Source organism: Pseudorasbora parva, chromosome 6, assembly GCF_024679245.1.
Source record: "Pseudorasbora parva isolate DD20220531a chromosome 6, ASM2467924v1, whole genome shotgun sequence".
Lineage (NCBI taxonomy): Eukaryota > Metazoa > Chordata > Actinopteri > Cypriniformes > Gobionidae > Pseudorasbora > Pseudorasbora parva.
In genome coordinates this window covers 36,081,378-36,100,507 of record NC_090177.1, presented here as the reverse complement: position 1 = coordinate 36,100,507, position 19,130 = coordinate 36,081,378, and the positions used below count along the sequence as shown (strand labels likewise).

Genomic DNA, 19,130 nt, shown 5'->3' with positions numbered 1-19,130 from the left:
TGGACCCGGTGTGATGATGTCTGGTGGTGGCTGGCCTCTGATTGTCTGGAGGCACAGGAGCATGATCACGGCCGCGTTTCTTAGGCATTTCCAGATCTGTTGCATGGCCTCAGTAGTGAAGTGGATGCCTCTGTCTGAGTTGATTCTCAGTGGCAATCTTGACAGGAAAAAGATGTGATTCATCAGGTGGTATGCCGTGGTCTGGGCGGTGTCGTTGGGTGCTGGTTGACACTCCACCCACTTGGTAAACTGGCACACCACTGTGAGAAAGTACTTTTTGCCTTTTGTGGACCTGGGCAGGGGTTCTACCCGGTCGATTTGTAGGTTTGACCATGGGAACGTGGTCCCTCTGTGTTGCAGTGGGGCTCTGTGGTTCGGGTTTGCTGGTTGGAACCGGCAGCGAACTAGCCCTTCTCTAACATACTCTGCTGCATCTTGATGCATCCCAGGCCCATATGCCACCTGTTTCAGTGTGTCATACGTGGCTCTGGTGCCGTGGTGTCCCGCACATGGTGTGTTGTGGGCGTACATTAGCATCACCCCCCTTTGCGACCGTGGCACTACAAGCTGTTGCGCTGTGTTGCCATCGGGTGCACACCAGAGAATGTTGTCCATAATACGCATCATGTGTCTAGAGTTATGTAGATGCTTGTGGCTAGAGTCATCAATGAGCTCAGAGTCAGTGATAGGGCGGTTGGAGGGGTCAGAGAGGAGGTCAAGAATTGTCTTTATTGCAGTGTCAGAGGCTCGCATATCCGCAATATCGTTGTTGGAAATTTGCGGAGTTAGCGATAGCGACTGCAAGGCAGGCATTGTAGCCGGTGTCGATCGCTTGCTGTTAGTTAGCACTGCAACAATGGGGCTGGATGTGGGGTGCGGGGGTGCCCACATGTCGCCGTGTGGTGTGTTTTTACTGATTGCATTGCACAGTGGTAGACTTTTGGTTGAGTTGTCTGCCCACAGTGCAGGGATACTGTTCGTTGTGATAATGTCATTCAGCTGTAGGTCATTCATGACCTGGGGGCAGAAGGCATCAGAGTCTTTGGATAGCTGAAATGTGCAAAGTAGCGAACTTGAACTTGGCTTTGGGGCTGAGGCTGTGTTGTCACAGTGTGCCGCAGGGGGTCCCGTGGCCTTTGTGACCTGGCAGTCTGGCTCTGTGGGAGTTCCCGTGACCTCTGTGACTTGACAGTCTTGCTCAGACGATGTGTGTGTCTGAAGGGGCAGAGGGTCACGCACTTGAGCCCAGACTTTCAGCTGTTTGAAGTCCAGTACAGGTTCGAAGCGGTCCAGCAGGTCTTTTCCGATGAGAAACGGATAAGTGTTCATAGGGGAGATATAGACTGGGTGTATCAGCCTCATAGGTCCAATTGTCAGGTGGATGGAAGCTACGTGCTTGAGCTGGATGTCGTTTTGGCTATACGACTGCACATTTAGCTTACAAGTGTGAAGGTTAAGGGTGCGATTTTGCCTCTGTGCTTCAAATCTGAGTCTTTCAAACAGTTGGGCGGATATAAGCGTGAGGTCGGAGCCAGTGTCAACTAGGGCTTCGAGCTTAAATTCCCTTTCCATAGTGATAGTCAGATAGAGTTTTCGAGCCATCCCCTTCTCGATTAGGTTTCCCAGGAGTCTTGGTGTGGGGACCTGTGTGTTGCTTGATAAGCCGTCTGGATATGTGTCAAGTGTCTCATTATGCGTGCAAACAATCAAAACAGCGCTTTTTGGTACGCTGGGCTGCCCCATGTTACTGTCTTGATTAGAGGCTGTTGCTGTCAGCTGTCGTGTGGGTGTGCTGCTGACGTGTGGGGGTGCAACAGTTATTACACTAGTCCGTGGTTGGGGAACAGTGTTCAGGGTGGATGCTTCAGTTGCAGGAAGGGCGGGAAGGTTGATTTCAGGTATCATGTCTAGACGTGCCGTACCTGGTCCGTCCTTCTTGTCTTCCTTATGAGGTTTCTGTCGGAGGAGCTTTTTCAGGATCTTTATGAGCTCTGTAACTTCAGAAGCAGCTACACTTTCTTTGCCAGACGTGGGTTCAGGTCTGGGCCTACCATTGTCCCGTCGAGAGTGGCCTCGTCGCTGGCTTTCTGGGCGAGGCGGGTCCCAGGATCCTTCAGAGCGATCGCTCTGGTACCGTGGACGGTCGCCATTATGACCACGCTGCCCTCTGCTGGCTTGGAGTGGTTTGGACTCTCTGTTGACGGGTCGGTAACTGTGGTTCTGTTTGGCGCCCTCTAGGGTTAGCTCTGGGTGGTGCACAGAGACAGGGCAGATGGTGGGCTGTTTTACAGTCTTTTCAGAAATGGTTTTCTGTTTGACGTAAGCTTTGTGAGCCAAGTCTCTTAACTGTTGCGTGCCCATGCTGCGCGGGCACGCCAGCACCCCCAGGTGGTAACTGATGGTAGGGTGCAGGTTTCGGAGGAAAAGAGTTTTGAAGTTGATGTCCTCCTCCATGCCTGGGTCGTTACGTGCCCCGAAGTAGGCACGTCGCAGTCTGTTATAAAAGTTCTGTGAGGTCTCACGTCGAGCTTGCTTAAGGTCCATGGCAGTGATGAACCCCTGGTCTGACTCGGGGTCGGAGTACTCACGAATTAGAGCTTGTCGTAGATGCCAGTAGTCCGCTTTGATGGCCTCTGGTTGTCGATCCAGAAAGCTGCGTACGTCACGATTAGACGTGGCCCTGAGCAGGTACAGTCTGTCCCAGTTGTTCGCGTGAGCGACAGTTTGCAAGTAAAAGTCTATGTCTTTTAAGTATGCGTGGACGTCGTGTCCTCCTGCCGGGTCTGGGCTGAAGGTAGGAATATTTCTGGCCAGCTTGTCGAGGTTCTTTGAAGCTTCGTGGCTGTTGACCTTGACTTCCTGGAAGGGCGTCCTTTCCTTTGCTGCTGACGGGGATTCGTGGAGACTGGCGGGTGCTCTTTTAAACAGGGGGCTGTCATTCCCCTTCGTAGCTCTTGCTTCGTGGCTAAAATGTGCGGAGTAACTGGTCAGGGGAAACTGTGTGTTGTGTGTTTCCCCCTTCCGGTAACGTTGCACTATATATGATTGTCTCAGTTCTCTTTGCACCATGTCAAGTTCATCTTTGAGCTCGTGTCTTTGCTGGATGAGCTCGTCGATCTCGGCTTGTGCCGACTGCAAATGTTTTGCATAGACTTTAGCTTTAATGTCTCTGTCTTTAAGTTCATCAGTGGTTCTCTCCAGGAGGGATTCGCCACGCCGAAGCTTTTCGTCGAGTTGTTTCCTGGCGTCTTTCTCTGTCTGTACTCGTCGGTCGGTGTCACGACGGAGCTCCTTCAGGGTCTTTTGAAGTCTTTCTATTTCTTTTCTTTGTTCTTTGTCTGTTTCGTCGTCTTTCTCTGTGTCCAGAAGCTGATCTAGACGAAGCTGGGTGAGGGCTTGGTCTCTCCGGGCCTCCTCGGCTTGAAGCTTTAGCGTTGCTGCCTCCTGTTCCAGGTTGGCGTAGCTCCCTTCGCTTAGCCGTGCCTGTGCGATGAGGACGTGGGCGAGGCTTCCGAGGATCTTGGCCACTTCCTTGTTGGAGTAGCTCTGCGTGGGGTCGTGTGTCATCAGCTGGTCTAGCTCGGTGTCCAGTTGTTCCTGGTTCAGCTGTCCCAGACTTCCTTGACTGGTGGCCGTTAGCGCTTCCAGCCATGTCGTTAGGCGGTCCCACGGGACGGCGGAACTGGGTGCACGGAACATTACTGCGGACGAAAGAAACACAGCACACACACACACACAGAGAGAGAGCCAATGCAAGCTTGTTCTAAGCTAATGAGCTATCGTACGGATAGCTGGAAATTTTGGCTAACTGATGTAGACAGTTAGATAATTAGACAATTTAGACAATTAGGTGGGCGGTAGCCCTGGTTGTCACTTGGTGAACTGCTGCTCGGTCGTCCCGGGACTATCTAATTCTCCTTGGGGTCTCTTGGTGAACTGAAAGAAACACAATCGTGATAGTCCAACAGTGAGGATAGGAAAGAGCACAGGGGAAACAAACACAAGATGAATTGGTCTGTAATGAAAGGAATGTCAGCGTGCGCGCCGGGAGTGTTAGGGAAAACTAATAGGCTTAATGCTCAAGATATACTAAAATTTGGCTTGTACTATGGGTTATCCCATTTAGCTCATCCGGGGTGAATTGAGGTCGCTTACGTGGAAGATTAAATATCAAGAGCAATTTAGAAAAAGGCAAAAGTTTCTGTCAAGTAATGATAAAACAAAAAGCACTTTTGATACCGTTTGTAATTACCAGACTGAGCTTTATTCCCAATGGGAGGGGAAAAGAAAACTTTTGCAGAGAGAGGAAAAAATAAAAAATAAAAATAATATTAATAATTTTTAATTAAAAACTTAATTAAAATTAAAAATTAAAATTAAAAATTAAAATAAAATTATAAATAAAATAAAATAAAAAAAATTAGAAGCTCAACTTAATTCAAATTAAATTCAAAGCAAGTTTAAATGAAATTTAAATAAGCCTGTAAGGAAAATCAAATAAAAGAAAGCCAATCAAAAATCTTATCTTATAACGATTAATCTCTAAGTGGGAGTTATCCAAATAAAAGAATTAATCAGAAAGGGAGTAGGGATTTAGTGTTGCCCTGACTTAACAGGGTACAGCCACACGGTGGCGTCCTTCCTTCCAATTGGACTGTCTGTGACTTAAACCTAATTTCACTTTGAGTTAGAGGAAGTTATGTTTCTTTTTAAACTTCAAATTCGAATAAGGGTGTTTAATCAGCGAGAAAGGAGATTTGGTTGTTGCTAGAAAAATTGTATAAATGAAACTGTGTACAACAGTAAGCAATAAACAATTTATAGGCTCAAACTTATTTTGTTAAGGCCGAATCAAATAACGGAGAGTGAAACTATCCGAATTTATCCACACGATGGCGCTGTTGCGCCCGCCCTAGACTAGAGTTAGTTAGGCGGAAATGCTCACTAGATGGCTTTGTCTGGTTCTAGAGTCGCCCTCCGGCGTGCTGCAAGCGGCGTTGTAATTCTTGAGTCGCCCTCTGGCGGTTTGCAAGCGGCGTTGCAATTCTTGAGTCGCCCTCTGGCGGTTTGCAAGCGGCGTTGCAATTCTTGAGTCGCCCTCTGGCGGTTTGCAAGCGGCGTTGCAATTTCTGAGTCGCCCTGGCGTTCTGCACTTTACTGGCTTTTGCAGATCATTTAAAAATTACTCAACGAAACGGGTGAAAAACAGGAATTTATCGTCTGCCTATTCACGCATTTTACATGGACTCCAATAGACATTTATCAATATGGCTGACGGTTTTCAGCATCTCTGATTCAAATGTTTTAGGTCTCAGGTCTTTGGTTAGCTAAGCCAGACTTAAACCAGGAGTTATCGTTTATCTTAACGATATAATAATTATTCTGAGGCCCCTTATATTGTACAGGAGAGTCTCGTCCTGTCCCAATCTTCCGCACAGATAGAAACTTTTTGTAGTTCAGATCAAGCGGGATAACGCAACGTACGTGTCTACAGACATCATCAAAATCTCATTATTTTGATGGAACACATAATATATTGCTCGAGTCAAATGTATGGGTTTCCTACAATACATTTGTTTGGAAATCACGCGGATAAAACCTATTGCGCCTACGGCTGCAGGGGGTTTCGGAGATCACGCGGATTTTCGTACCGTTCATATTTTTATTAATATAATCCGGCTACTTCAACATTTCTCAGCATCTGTTTATGCTTGGGTTCGCCTTGCGCGTACCGTTCAATTCACAAAACAACACCAAAACAAAACGAAACAAAAACGCGCGTGCAGGTTATTAATACCTCAAAAATACACAATGAATAGAATATGAATATCATTCACACATACACAAACGTTTGAAACTTGCTCGCATTATTCTCCACCATAAAATATGTAACAACAACGACTCATGAGTTTAATGTCTCGGGGAATAATTAACTCAAAAGGGATTTAATATTCAATATTCATGAAATTATGAATATGATTTGCCAGTTGTTCATTACGTATTAAAATTTTCCAATAGGGAAAATTGTTTAATTAAATACAAGTAACCCTTTATGAAATTGCTTGAAATTATCCTACTAAGTTTGTCCTGCAAATTAATTATAGACTTTTCAAATCAATTCTCAATAATGGATTACTGCTTTACGAGCGCATAAGAAACATTAACTTTACTGATCAGGATAAGTTCAATATTTCAAATGGTCATACAGTTTACTTTACTAACATAGTAGCATAAGCAGTTAGGTAACGTTTAGATCGCAAGTTTCATTGACTTTGTGTATGTGGCAGAATAACAGATTCAACTCATTAAATGTCTTTTGAAGGTTTAATAAACACAGACTAAAAATAACACTACAATTCACACAGAAAGTACATACTAAATATGCATCAAGAGAGTAGAAGTATAGATATTAACGAAAGAATACATAAAAGAGAATAATGAATAGACTGAAGTTAGAGAGAGAGATAAAAGAGAGAGAGAGAGACAAAGAGAGGGAGAGAGAGAGAGACAAAGAGAGTGGGGGAGGGTAAGCAACAACTTTCCTTCAGTTCACCAGATACGACCTTCACGGAGTTAATTTATCCCAACGGGAAAATAACACACCCTCTTTACAGCAGTAAGAATAAGAATACTTGCATTCTTTTTGGTTTCGTTTTGGCTTCTCGCTTGTGTGTGTGTCTCTGCGTGTCCGGCGGTCCTTTCCGAGGTTGGGAGGGAAGCGGCTGTTTGCTTTAGCGATGCTTCGTGTTCTTGAAGATCGGATTGTAGAAGAGAAGATTTTTGGAAGAGATGAGGCCTGCTTGGAGGGCCTGCATTGGTGGCATGGCTTAAGTGCCAGCCCCCCCCCCCCCCCCCCCCCCCCCCCCGTGGGTGTTGGCTCCCACAGGGAGAGAGAGGAGAAGTAAGAGCCAGAGAGTTTTTCCGAGAAGAGAAGAGTTGGGGCCTGCTTGGAGGGCCTGCATTGGTGGCCTGGCTCAAGGGCCAGCCACGATGACGTGTTGGTTCAGCCAGAGAGAGAAGAGAGAGAGAGGGAGGGCATCAGAGCACCTCTTTTAAGGTCTGGGAGTAGTCCCACCCTCTGGGGTTAGACTTAACCAATGAGAGTGTTGGGATTTCCCGGCGGGAAATTCCTCAGCAGATTTATGGCTCTTTGTTTGAAAGTTCGATTCAGTGGGTCTCTGAGTCTTCATACTATAATTAATGCAACAAACACACACTGCATTTTCTGAATAAGTGATATACATGGAAGTGTAAGTCGTGAAGTGAGCATTAATTTGATAGGAGACATGACATATATGAGGTTATCTGAACTAGTACTTTGTTAAGACACAGACAAAAAGATGCAAAATACCATACAGAATAAACATTTTACAAGACAGTTATGTGTTTACATATAATGTCCTGGGGTGCATGTTCATTTATAGATGGTTTGTCTATAATTTGAGGCAAAAGCTCTGTGTCTTAAACTCTTTGTGTCTGAAACTTCATGTGGCCAAATTCCTTTCGGGGCCATAAAACAGTCTTATCAGATGGTTTCCAGGGTGACTGAAGAATCTCCCTCTGTTGTGTTGGGGGGAGGTCTGCCATCCAGCACACAGCTTTCACAACAGATTTGTTAAATGTAACTGGCGATTGTGTGTTTGATTCGCCTGAGTCGCTACATGGGTCATGGCTGTGTTTTGGGCATAATGTACAATAAACCAATCAGAGTGTCATCCCTCATTCCCTTTAAAAGCCTGATGCACTTGCACAATGGCAGCTTCGCTATTTGCATGGCAGAATTTCCGAGTAGAAAGACTGAACAATTCTCCAGAGAGGAATCCTTTTATTTTAATTTTAGTTTTTAAAAATATGTGTGTGCTGCTGCATGTCCCTGTGTGTGTAATAAGCAGTGTATGCACAGTGTGCACAAGCCTATATAGGTGCACATTACCAACGTGCCTTTTCAATAAATAAAAGGGCATAATCCAGTGCCCTGCTTGTGTATCCTGATCTGTCTTCTGTCTGCTAAACGATGTTAAACATCGTCTGTCTGATCTCCTGCAATACTTGTTTAAAGGGGTACTTCATCACTGGGAAGATGAATCTGTATTTAAACTTGGTTATTAATGTAGTAGAAATGTGAAATAATTTTTTAATTTGGTGCTTTCTAGACTAGGAAAAGACAAAAAAAAATATTTTTGTCTTATGGGAATAAAAGACAACAATTCCCAGAATGCTTCGCTGCCCTGTGAGGCCATTCCCAAAGCCACCGCTACTAGATTACTGAATCACTTTCCCCACCATGTTCTTTTTCACAAAATCAGTTCAGTTAGAGAACAGACACTACAATTAAAAACTGAATGTGTCTGTTCAATATAATGTGAGTGAGTAATCGAGCGAGTGTCACAGCACTAACGCTGCAGGAGTCAGGTTACATTCACCGTCATGAATGAGCTGAATGAGGTAAACGCGACGGCACTCGCGGCATAGATTCACAACGCGTGTTCAGTCTGGCACGTTTTCAGTTCATGCCTTTGGAAGCTTAACTTTCATAGGAATTAAAGGGATAACGAGAAAACGAACAGTGTTTATATCGTTTTTACCTCTTGTACACCACTACGTCCGACTGATCCGAGGGTGCGCGTGCGTGTTTCAGGTAAAAACGATATAAATACTGTTCGTTTTCTCACATAAACCGCTCGTTTTGTGTCTTATGCCATCAATGTGTACTTACGATGGGGGATTGTTTAATTTGGACTTCTCTGTGTATGCTCTTTGAGGTGGTGACCATAGACCTGCATTATGTGAGGCACAGACAAAAACGGTTTGACCTAAAATGATCAAAATTGAAACTACTGGGGAAACAAATACTCCTACATCTCGGAAAGCCCATGAGGTAAGCTAAAACATATCAAAATTTAATTTCAAAGTGAACTATCCCTTTAATTTGAGAAGTTGAAACACTCACTTTGTGAGTGTGATCCCATTTCCCATTGACCAGTTGAAAACATGCAGAAATAGCTCCCTCTGTTGGCGGTAGTCTTTAGCCTCTGGCCAAAAATTCCTCAGACGATGCAAATTGACGATATTTGCATCATCAGAGGTTTTTTTCTAGAAGTAAAATGCATACATTTCTTGTATCAGGGGGATATGAGGAGGGGAAAGCACAATCATTTGAATATACTCCAGGGTTTCTACTGATACAAAGCCATATGCTAATCGCTGAAGTAACCCTTTAACTAAGACCTGTTTAACTAATGCAGCCATGACAGGAGGAGACTTTCGGATGGGCCGGGGTTGTTTTGGGGAACAAAGCTGTCCAGACATCTGCTGATGGCCTCTCTCCAGTCCAGTACGGAGATGTATGGGAGCTTATGTACAAAGTTCACCCTGATCCGGTATAATGATTTGATGATCTCGTTGTTGGGCAGGAGACGATGAGACGAAAGAATCCTCCGGTGAATTCAAACATAATCTGAGCCTCCACCACAATCTGTCTTGCATGTTCAAAACTCATCTTTACCTTGTCTGTCCTCTTCTGTGACACACACACTCTAACATAATTGAAATACTTCTGACAACAAGCCACAGGCCTGCTCCAAATATTAGCAACATACTCAGTCCTCCTCACAAATACATCATTAGATTAATAAGGGTGATATATTTAGGCTTTACCTCCGGTGAAAAAAAGAGGAGCAGATACACAGTTGAAAATGTTTTTCTTGTGTTGACAACACTTTTTCTTTCTCTGCCCTAAAAGAAAGAAAGAAATGGTAAAAAATTATGATAAGGGAAAAATATAAACAGATATAAAAAAGATTTTGTAAAATAAATTGATGTGTCTGGAAAAAAACATCATGAAAAATATTGTACAAGCCCTCATCTCAGTAAATACAACAGAGAGAGAAGGATAGATAGAAAAGCACACAGCAATAAATCGCCAATGAGAGACGCTTTATTTGAACGAGCTCCACAATGGTAAATTGGATTTTTGCGCTTTAGCATGAGGGTTCAGCCCAGCTGATCAAATACACGGACAACAAAAACAACCCATAATCCTTTGCTTTCAAACTAATGTGTGGGATAACAAAGGAATACATTATAAATGCAAATAATAAGCTGGCTGTTTACCGAAATCCCACATTGTATTGTTGTCTAAAGAGATGAAGCATATATAAATATATAAATATATATATATATACCAGTTGGCAGTATTTTGTCTGATTTTATTTGCTCAGTGTTGCAGCAGGCAGTAATTATACCTGTTCAGCACTCAGACAGACATATTTCAGATGGGTCAAGTCAATGCACATCTGCAGCGCTGTTCAAGACTGATCGTTACATTCACACCATTTCACAGCAAAAAACTAAAATGACAGCAATTACATAGAACAGCAATCACTCTAAACACAGTGATGAACATAGAGTCTTGTTTTCTGAAAGAAAAAAAAATATCTAAATGAAGTGAGTTTTTGCTTAAAGCAAGCAAAATGATCAGCAACTTCATTTTCATTTACTTATCTAGTAAATTCATCTTGATTTAAGAATTTTCAGATATTTGGTTAAATGTATTTATTTATTTTGATTAATAAGAAAAGCATTTTTTGCAGTGTATCTACAATGACATACAGTGGCCAAGGGCTGTCTAGCTTAAAAAGCACAATAAAAGTAGTCCATATGGCTTTTAAAAAAAATATTCTGAAGTCACATGTACTTTAAGTGGTACATGGGACTGAAAGGGACTGAAATTTAAGTAATTGCACTGATAATCTTCCCCTCCATCATAGTTTTCAAAGCGTAAACGTAAACGTAAAAGTGTAAACGATCTTTGCCGGTGTTGTAGAAAACATAATTTTTGAGAGAAATGACTTGGATGATTGATTACGTTACTGTTGATCATCTGTCCATCATCGTATGAAGCCCGCCCTGATGATTTGATTGGTCTGAACAGCTTTGTTTCGAGACCACAACGGATCAAGTCCAGACCAAAGTTGAGCACATCCATTTTTTCCCTTTCAATCACAGTAAGAGGCACATAATCACAGACACACACAAACACACACACACACACACACACACACACACACACACTCGCACGCACGCACGCACGCACACACACACACACACACACACACACGTAACCTGACGTTACTGATTGATAATCATTAAAGAGGGTTATAGTACAAACTGTAATTAACACTATAGCATTAATTTTATGCTGTCCATAATGAGCTCTCAGAGGAGGCACACATCTGTTCCCACAGTTCAAACCTGACCAAAAGCACTGTGATACAATGTTACAAGAAAGGTTTAAAGTCCCAGAAAAACCCTTCTCAGCACAAACAGATAGAGAGATGGGAGAAACAAATAACGAGAAAGAGAAGAGATCTGCATCGTTACACATCATCCAATTCTTTCTTTGATACACACACTCATTGTGTAGTTTAAAGGAAAGTTCACCTGAAAATAGAAATCTGTAAAATCAATTACTCACCCTCATGTCGTTCCAAACACAAGACTTCATCTTCAAAACACAAATGATGATATTTTGGTAACACTTTACAATACGGGTGCCCTAATATGCATTAATTCATGCTTAGCTAATGCACAGATAATCATGAGTTAATGTACGACTCATGAAGAACTAAACCATTTATTAATGATTACTGCATCAGCAACTAATGAAGATTATACATGATTAATAGATTAAGTAATATATGAATTGCTATTAATTAAATATGACATCATGTATTAATTCCATAATAAAGATATTATATTAACTAATAATTTAAATGAATGTGTTAATTACCACAACGGGCCAAAGCCGTGCATTTCAACTTCCAGTTATCTGTTTTAATTAATCATTAGCTAATGATTTATAAAGGTATGTTATGACTTTACTTGTTGAGGCACATGGCCATTAACTAATTGTTAAGTAATATGTAATTGTGGTTATAGATTCTGAATTAATTTTGACTTAGTTAGTAGTAATATGCCTCAAATTTTGTGTGAAATTGTGTGATGAGGCAAAAAAGGAAGCAAATTATTATAAATTATTATTATTACTAGATATGTAAGTGCTTGGCACTGCAAGTAAATGACACAACATGATATAAATACATAACATAGTACACTATAGATGTACACTATATTACCAAAAGCATTGGAAACCCCTCTAAATCATTGAATTCAGGTGTTCCAATCACTTCCATGGCCACAGGTGTATAAAATCAAGCACATAGGCATGCAGACGCTTCTACAATCATCTGTGAAAGAATGGGTCGCTCTCTAGCCTAGAAATCTAGACGCACCCTAACGGCAGCAAATCTAATCTGCTCCGAGTGTAGTCCAGCAACTCTCAATACCCTTCTGAGCTGTAAACGCCAAACTCAGGTCGGGCCAATCACATCATGTATAGAGTCGGTGGATGGGGCTTAACCTAATGACGGCCGAGTTGTGCTTGTGTGCTTGTAGTAAACACAGAAACTGGCCAACGACGGTCTTTCGAATCAGCTTTGACCGCGACTTTGGAAGACTTGGAGTTAAAGGGGGGGTGAAACACTCAGTTTCAGTCAGTGTCATGTCAATCTTGAGTACCTATAGAGTAGCATTGCATCCTGCATATCTCCGAAAAGTCTTTATTTTTTTTATAATTATATAAGAAAGATGCGCTGTTCTGAGTCTTTCCGAAAAAAGCCGAGCGGGTGGGGGCGTGTCGTGTGAGCGGAGCTAAATAGTGACGTGTGCGCCGCCGTGTTGAGTGCGTCGTAAAGCTGTTTCATCCCTAACAGCGGGAAAAACTTTATTCAAACTAAAAATATGGCTTTTAATCAGATACAGCCATACATCTATGATCCGGAATCAGACCCAGAGGCTGCAGTTGAACAGGAGCAGCAGCAAAAACGACTAGAGCAGGACGTCTCTATGTGGTACAAGTTAAGTTATACACTAACTATATAATATGCTTAGCGGCTTGTGTTATTTACATATTTAACTTATACTTGAATTATATCGTCGTATTTTTGTCTTTGAAGGTGTACATGTGGGAAGTGCAGTTGTGCACGTGTGTGTGTGTGTGTGTTTACGCGTGGTTTGTGTAGACAACACGGAATAGTAGCGCATTTGAATGAAGAAGCGCGCTTATTTAGTTCAACATATTTCCCCACTCTTTGTGTATTGTTGTTTGGAGTGCTTTTACAATACACAAACATAAAGTTACACATATAGTGGCCAGCTAAACAAATGTACACGCACTACACATCGCATGCTCCATTGATCAATTTCTATATATAGTAATATATATAGTAACTATACGTGATCATGTTTGGGCTACTTGATGAGCATAGACACAGACATTTGAAGCAGTCTAACTCACCGCCCGCGGTTCTAACGTTGGGACTGCTCCATCCTTCAGCATTAGGCGATTGGAAAATCCGGCGTCGAGCTGGGCCTTGTTTATGAAACAGTCGGCACCGAAATGCAGCGAACAGATATAAACATTCGCGCAACTCAGTTGCTGATCTGGAAAAGCAAATTCCATCCACTGTTGCCTTACCGCGGGGTTTTGGGGGAATCTGTGCAGGACTGTCTTGGTCTGGCAACCAAAAACGCACTTTTTGATGTCATTGTTAATTGTGCACATTACCTGTGCAGCGCAGCCTACGAGCGCTTTGATGGGCATAGCCTGTTGCGCTCTCTCCCTCTCTCTCTCTCACGCTCTTCCGGTAGAATTGTCCGTAAGGCCCATACAAGGAAATTCCGCCCCCATTAACGTCAAAGGGGCATGATCTCAAAAAACTTGCCGAAACTTATGACTAACCGGAAATAGTATTTTTGACAAAGAAATACTCCCATCAAACGTCCACCTTAACTTTTGAAACTTTGTCCATGTTTAGTATGGGATTCCATGTCTTTAACAGTGTAAAAAGATCAGTATGCATGAAACAGCATTTCACCCCCCCTTTAAGCTTTTCTCTGAGAAAAGAACAAAGAATGGCACTGAAGTCATTCTTAAGAAGGGAAGATGTGGTCGGAGTTTTTGCCGACCGGATACGGCGAATGTTTAATCTGTCAACAAGCTCTGTTTCACCTTCGTTGCTCTGGTTGGTTGTAGCGCTATCCTATCGCGTGCAGAGGGAGTTGGAAAGACAACCGTTTATCCCGCCCCTCAGATTGAGCCCTGTCAATGGAAAGCTTCCAGACCAAACATCTGGGGAGGATTTTTCAGGCATGACTTTTTACTGCGCAGAGTTGAAGTACTCTCAGAAGTGCTATTCCGCCATACATTATAGTTACATTTTAACCCACTAAGAAAAGCACCACATTTTATTTTATGTCACCATACTAGGTCGTTCAACTATTCGTGTAACTGTATTTAAATAGGGAAAACGTGGAGGTGTTTGGTCGCTTCCAACTTGATCTCTGTTTGGTACCGTAGTGAATGACTAAGCAACTTTCCGTCCACTGGAGGGCGCCTATTCAAAACAAACGCGTAGTTTGATAACGCAAAGTTTGAGCGCAGTATCTTGGGACATGTGGTCTTCACCTCACAGCTGGTAGAAAATGGGACTCAGGCAGAAATCATGTTCAAGGATGCGGTTATTAACGTTACTGTAGTGTAAAGCAGAGCAGGACTGAGTATTGAGGAGCTGAGCGCGACCGCTGGAGCGATTGTTACACAAACACACGGCTCGCGAGCACCAGGACTTTTATTATGACGAGACGGGACATAGTCGCTGGGCGCCTGCACTATTTCCGGTCATAAATTATAAGGTAAAGCAGCTCTGTTTATCATATTAGAAACATTTAAGTGTGTTTAAAATGATGTTATGACTTTACTCTGTGCGTTTGCTCGGCGCTGCTGTGAAATGTTCACACTTTTAAGAGAAAAGCGCTTCTGCCAAATAAAACCGAGGGTAACGCAGATATGACGCAATTGGCAGGCGACTCCCTCAAACGCTATGCTGACACGTCCCGGGTCCTTGGTTAAAAAAAGCAATTTTCTCACAATTTACAAATAGTTGGAAACATTTGGGATATTGTAAGTACTCAACTGAACAAAATATGTAACAGTTTGGGGATGGCCCGTTCCTGTTCCAACATGACTGCGCACCAGTGCACAAAACATCGGTCCATAAAGACATGAATGAGTGAGTTTGGTGTAGAGGAACTTGAGTGGCCTGTACAGAGTCCTGACCTTAACCCGATAGATCACCTTTGGGATGAATTAGAGCGGAGACTGAGAGCCAGGCCTTCTCATCTAACATCAGTGCCTGACCTCACAAATGCACTTCTAGAAGAATGGTCAAAAATTCCCAATAAACACACTCCTAAACCTTGTGGAAAGCCTGTTATAGCTGTAAAGGGTGGGCCAACTCCATATTAAATCTTACAGATTAAGAATGGGATGCCATTAAAGTTCATGTAAAGGCAGGCGTCCTAAACCTTTAGCAATATAGTGTAATTTTTCTATCAAGAAGTCTACAGTGCAAAACAAAAACAAAAACACGGATACATGGGAAAAAGAAAACTAGAATGCTCTCGCTTACATTGAAGACAACTTTTTGATTATAATGCGAGTGTCTGTCTTATCGCTCGGTCTCAGTGAAGCTACACAATTGTCACTGGAGTGTAAAGAGCTTGTGTTTTAGTTTAATCAGTTGTTGAGAGGATGAATCAGGGCAGATTAGCACTGCTGCTTCTGATATACTGTCAATCAAAGATGTTCTATCTCTTATCCTCATCTCAATATTCATGTGATTTAAATTAATCAGAGAGACTCTTATCAAGAGAGAGGGATGTCTGAGCATTTCAGAATCACCACTATCCTTATCAAACAGCCAACATGAGGGGGATTAAGAGGAATGGATGTTTTAACCATCAGGAGGAAGTTTTAGAAGAGTTAGTTCATCAAAACATGAAAATGATTTACTCACCCTCACATCCCATAAGCTTTTCTTTCTTCCGTGGAAAACAACATTTCCAAAATGCTGAAGGTCTGGGGTGACTTGTTCATGTCTGTGGGGATTACTGCTTTATTATCCAAAGCGGTTTTACTAACTAACAAAAAGAAAGAAAACAACATGCACAAAGAGCAAAGCAGACACTTGCACTCTTTGGAAGTGAACATGCAGTGCGGGGATTTATATATTTATTTTGGCGCATCTCTGAATCAACACAGATGTAGAGCGAAGGTTATGCATCAGAAGTTGAGAGGTACTGTTATTTTTTTGATTGCTTGTACTTTGAGATCAAAAGACCTGAGAGAGTTTTAGCTGTATATCAGTCTGATACGGTATATAAAGTCATAGCCAGTTCACAAAACGCCAATACCTTTAAAACGCTTTTTTATTTTGTTTCTGTTGGGGGTAAGAACTCAATTTCTTAGTATTTTTCCAGTAGTTTTAGTAAGTAAATTATCTGGACAGATATATTTTCTGGCCTGTCTTTCATTTACGCATTTGGAGCTTTTATATAAAGAAACTTATGCTACATTCAAGGTATTGTTCATTTTGTTAATGAAAACCATGACGAAAAATGTCTCAGGTTACATATGTAACCATGGTTCCCTGAGAGGGAACGAGACGCTGCGCCGAAATGCTGGGGGAACACCTCTGCGTGATGCGTCATGAAGCACTCGTGAAATCAGTCCAATAGCGGGAAGATACGTCATAGGCGGGTGACGTCATCGACCAGGAAGCTATAAAGCATACCCGGACCAAACAGTCACTAGCTTCTGAAAAAGCAGAACAAATCGATCACAGGCATGCCGGGAGTATGGCATAGCGACGCAGCATCTTGTTCCCTCTCAGGGAACCATGGTTACATACGTAACCTGAGACATTCCCTTTATCGAGGGAACTCGAGCTGCATCGAAACGCTAGGGGAACTTAATGCCCACATCGCCAGAGTCCCAAAATGTCTGTCTATGTGAATTTCGCTCAACCCAAAAACATCCGGTACCCTGGGGTAGAGGTCACGTCTAGATTGTAGAACCTCACAAACGTATGCGGAGAGGACCACCCTGCCGCATCACACACCTCTGAAAGTGAAACTCCTGATATAAGAGCCATAGAGGCCGCCATACTCCTGGTGGAGTGAGCATGGACCCTTAGTGGTGAAGGCTGTTCCGGCCGACTCGTAAGCGAGTGAGATAGCCTCAACTATCCACTTACTCAGTGTCTGCTTCGAAGCTGGTTTTCCCTTACTCTGGGACCCAAAACACACAAACAGTTGTTCTGACTTTCGCCACAGGGCAGCTCTGTGGACATAAGCGTCTAGGGCCCTGACCGGACAAAGCAGATTCAGCTTCTCTTGGTCTTGATCAAGAAATGGAGGAGGACAGAAAGCCTCAAAGTACCACGAAGGAAATGCGTGACCCACGGGTGTTTCCTTACTGATGCATTCTCTAAAGGCGTGTGGTAGGCTGATATAGCCGCCACGTACACCTTCAAAGTCAAAGGGGATAACCCTGCGGATAATTTTTCTTGTAGAAACTCGAGTACTGAACCGACCGGGCAGTTAACAGGGTCTAAAGTATGGCCTGTACACCAGGCGACGAAAACTCTCCATTTGAGGACGTAAAGTCTCCTTGTGGATGGTGCTCTGGAGTGCAACATGGTTTCTATCACCTCAGTAGATAGACCCCTTTCTATGAGCTGGGCCCCCTCAGAGGCCAAGCCCTCAGTTTCCATAGCTCCGGACGGGGGTGCAGTACTGACCCCCTCGCTTGAGAGAGAAGGTCCCTCCTGACGGGAATTTCCCAGGGGGGACCCCCGAGGAGAGATATCATGTCGGATAGCCACACTCGGCCCGGCCAGAACGGGGCTATCAATATAAAAGCCTCTGCCACATCTGTACCATTGCGTCCAGCCCAAGTGGGGCTGGATGCGTGAGGGAGAAGAATAACGGACAGTGCGTTGTCTCTTGAGACGCAAACAGATCCACCTGAACTCGCCCGAAGCGAGTTTCAGAGACTCTCCACCACCTCGGGGTGGATGCAGCTGGTCAATGCAGCTGGTCAATGCTGGTCTCTGGATTTCCCTGGGCGGTCAGCTCGGTGTCCTGTAACGGATACCCGGCAGGGAGCAACCGAACTGACCGCCCTAGGGCCCTCCTGAGAGGGTGTGAACATCCCCACGCCGCTAAGTTTCAGGGCAGACATGGAGATATACGTCTCTCAAAATCCTCGCAGCCAGCCCCCTCGAGAACTGACTGGGCATGATCGAGCCCCAAACACATAACACATAGGTCGTGTGTATCCCCACCCGTGATGTAACGTAGGCAGGGAGTGACACAATGCCTAAACTGACCGCTTGCCATAATATTCTCTTTCTTTGACAACACACACAATAAATGGACATACAATATTCACATAGAGCGCTTTGTGAAGGCACAGAAGCTAGTGACTGTTTGGTCCGGGTATGCTTTATAGCTTCCTGGTCGATGACGTCACCCGCCTATGACGTATCTCACTGCTATTGGACTGATTTCACGAGTGCTTCATGACACATCACGCAGAGGCGTTCCCCCAGCGTTTCGACGCAGCTCGAGTTCCCTCGATAAAGGGAATGAAAAGTTTTTAATTAAAATGTAAATAAACACTAAAGTCATTAAACATGCAATATTGTTGACAAACTGATAAATACAAAATTTGATAAATACTTTAATAAAATCTCTCTTTATATATTACAATCTGAAGTCTCTACTATAAACTTTTATGTTTGCGGTTATGTTTAAATCCACCAATCAGAGCTTTTCTCTTAAAATGATACATTTTCTGCCCTTTGTTTTACTTAATCTTTCCAACCTGGCAACACTTTGTGCTTATAGGTAAAAAATAAAATTCTAAAATGACTAAGACAAAATAATCAATATTATCATTTTAACCATTATGATGCAAATTTTTCATTGATCAAAATTAGACTAAAATACCCAGACATTTAGTCGACTAAAACTTGCTTAAATAAAAACAGGAAAAGGTTGTCTGGTGTGTTCACATTTGTAGTTTATTTGGTCCAGGCCAAAAAAACAACTACAACATAATTTAGTCCTAGCCCACTTAGCGTTCAATTTGCCTTTTTAACACTGAACCTAAAGATACTAAACCTGAAGTCTTAGGCATACGTTCACAACCGGATTGATCAGTT

The 19,130-nt window shown here is 43.0% G+C and overlaps 1 long non-coding RNA gene across 1 annotated transcript; it reads right to left on the bottom strand.

The window, feature by feature from the left end:
* Positions 1 to 9,232: 9,232 nt before the first annotated feature.
* LOC137079388 (uncharacterized) lies at positions 9,233 to 16,172 on the bottom strand. Its single transcript, XR_010905489.1, has 3 exons — positions 15,918 to 16,172; positions 11,477 to 11,506; positions 9,233 to 9,735 (listed from the first exon to the last, which is right to left on the bottom strand). It is a non-coding gene; the product is annotated as an uncharacterized lncRNA (long non-coding RNA).
* Positions 16,173 to 19,130: the final 2,958 nt, after the last annotated feature.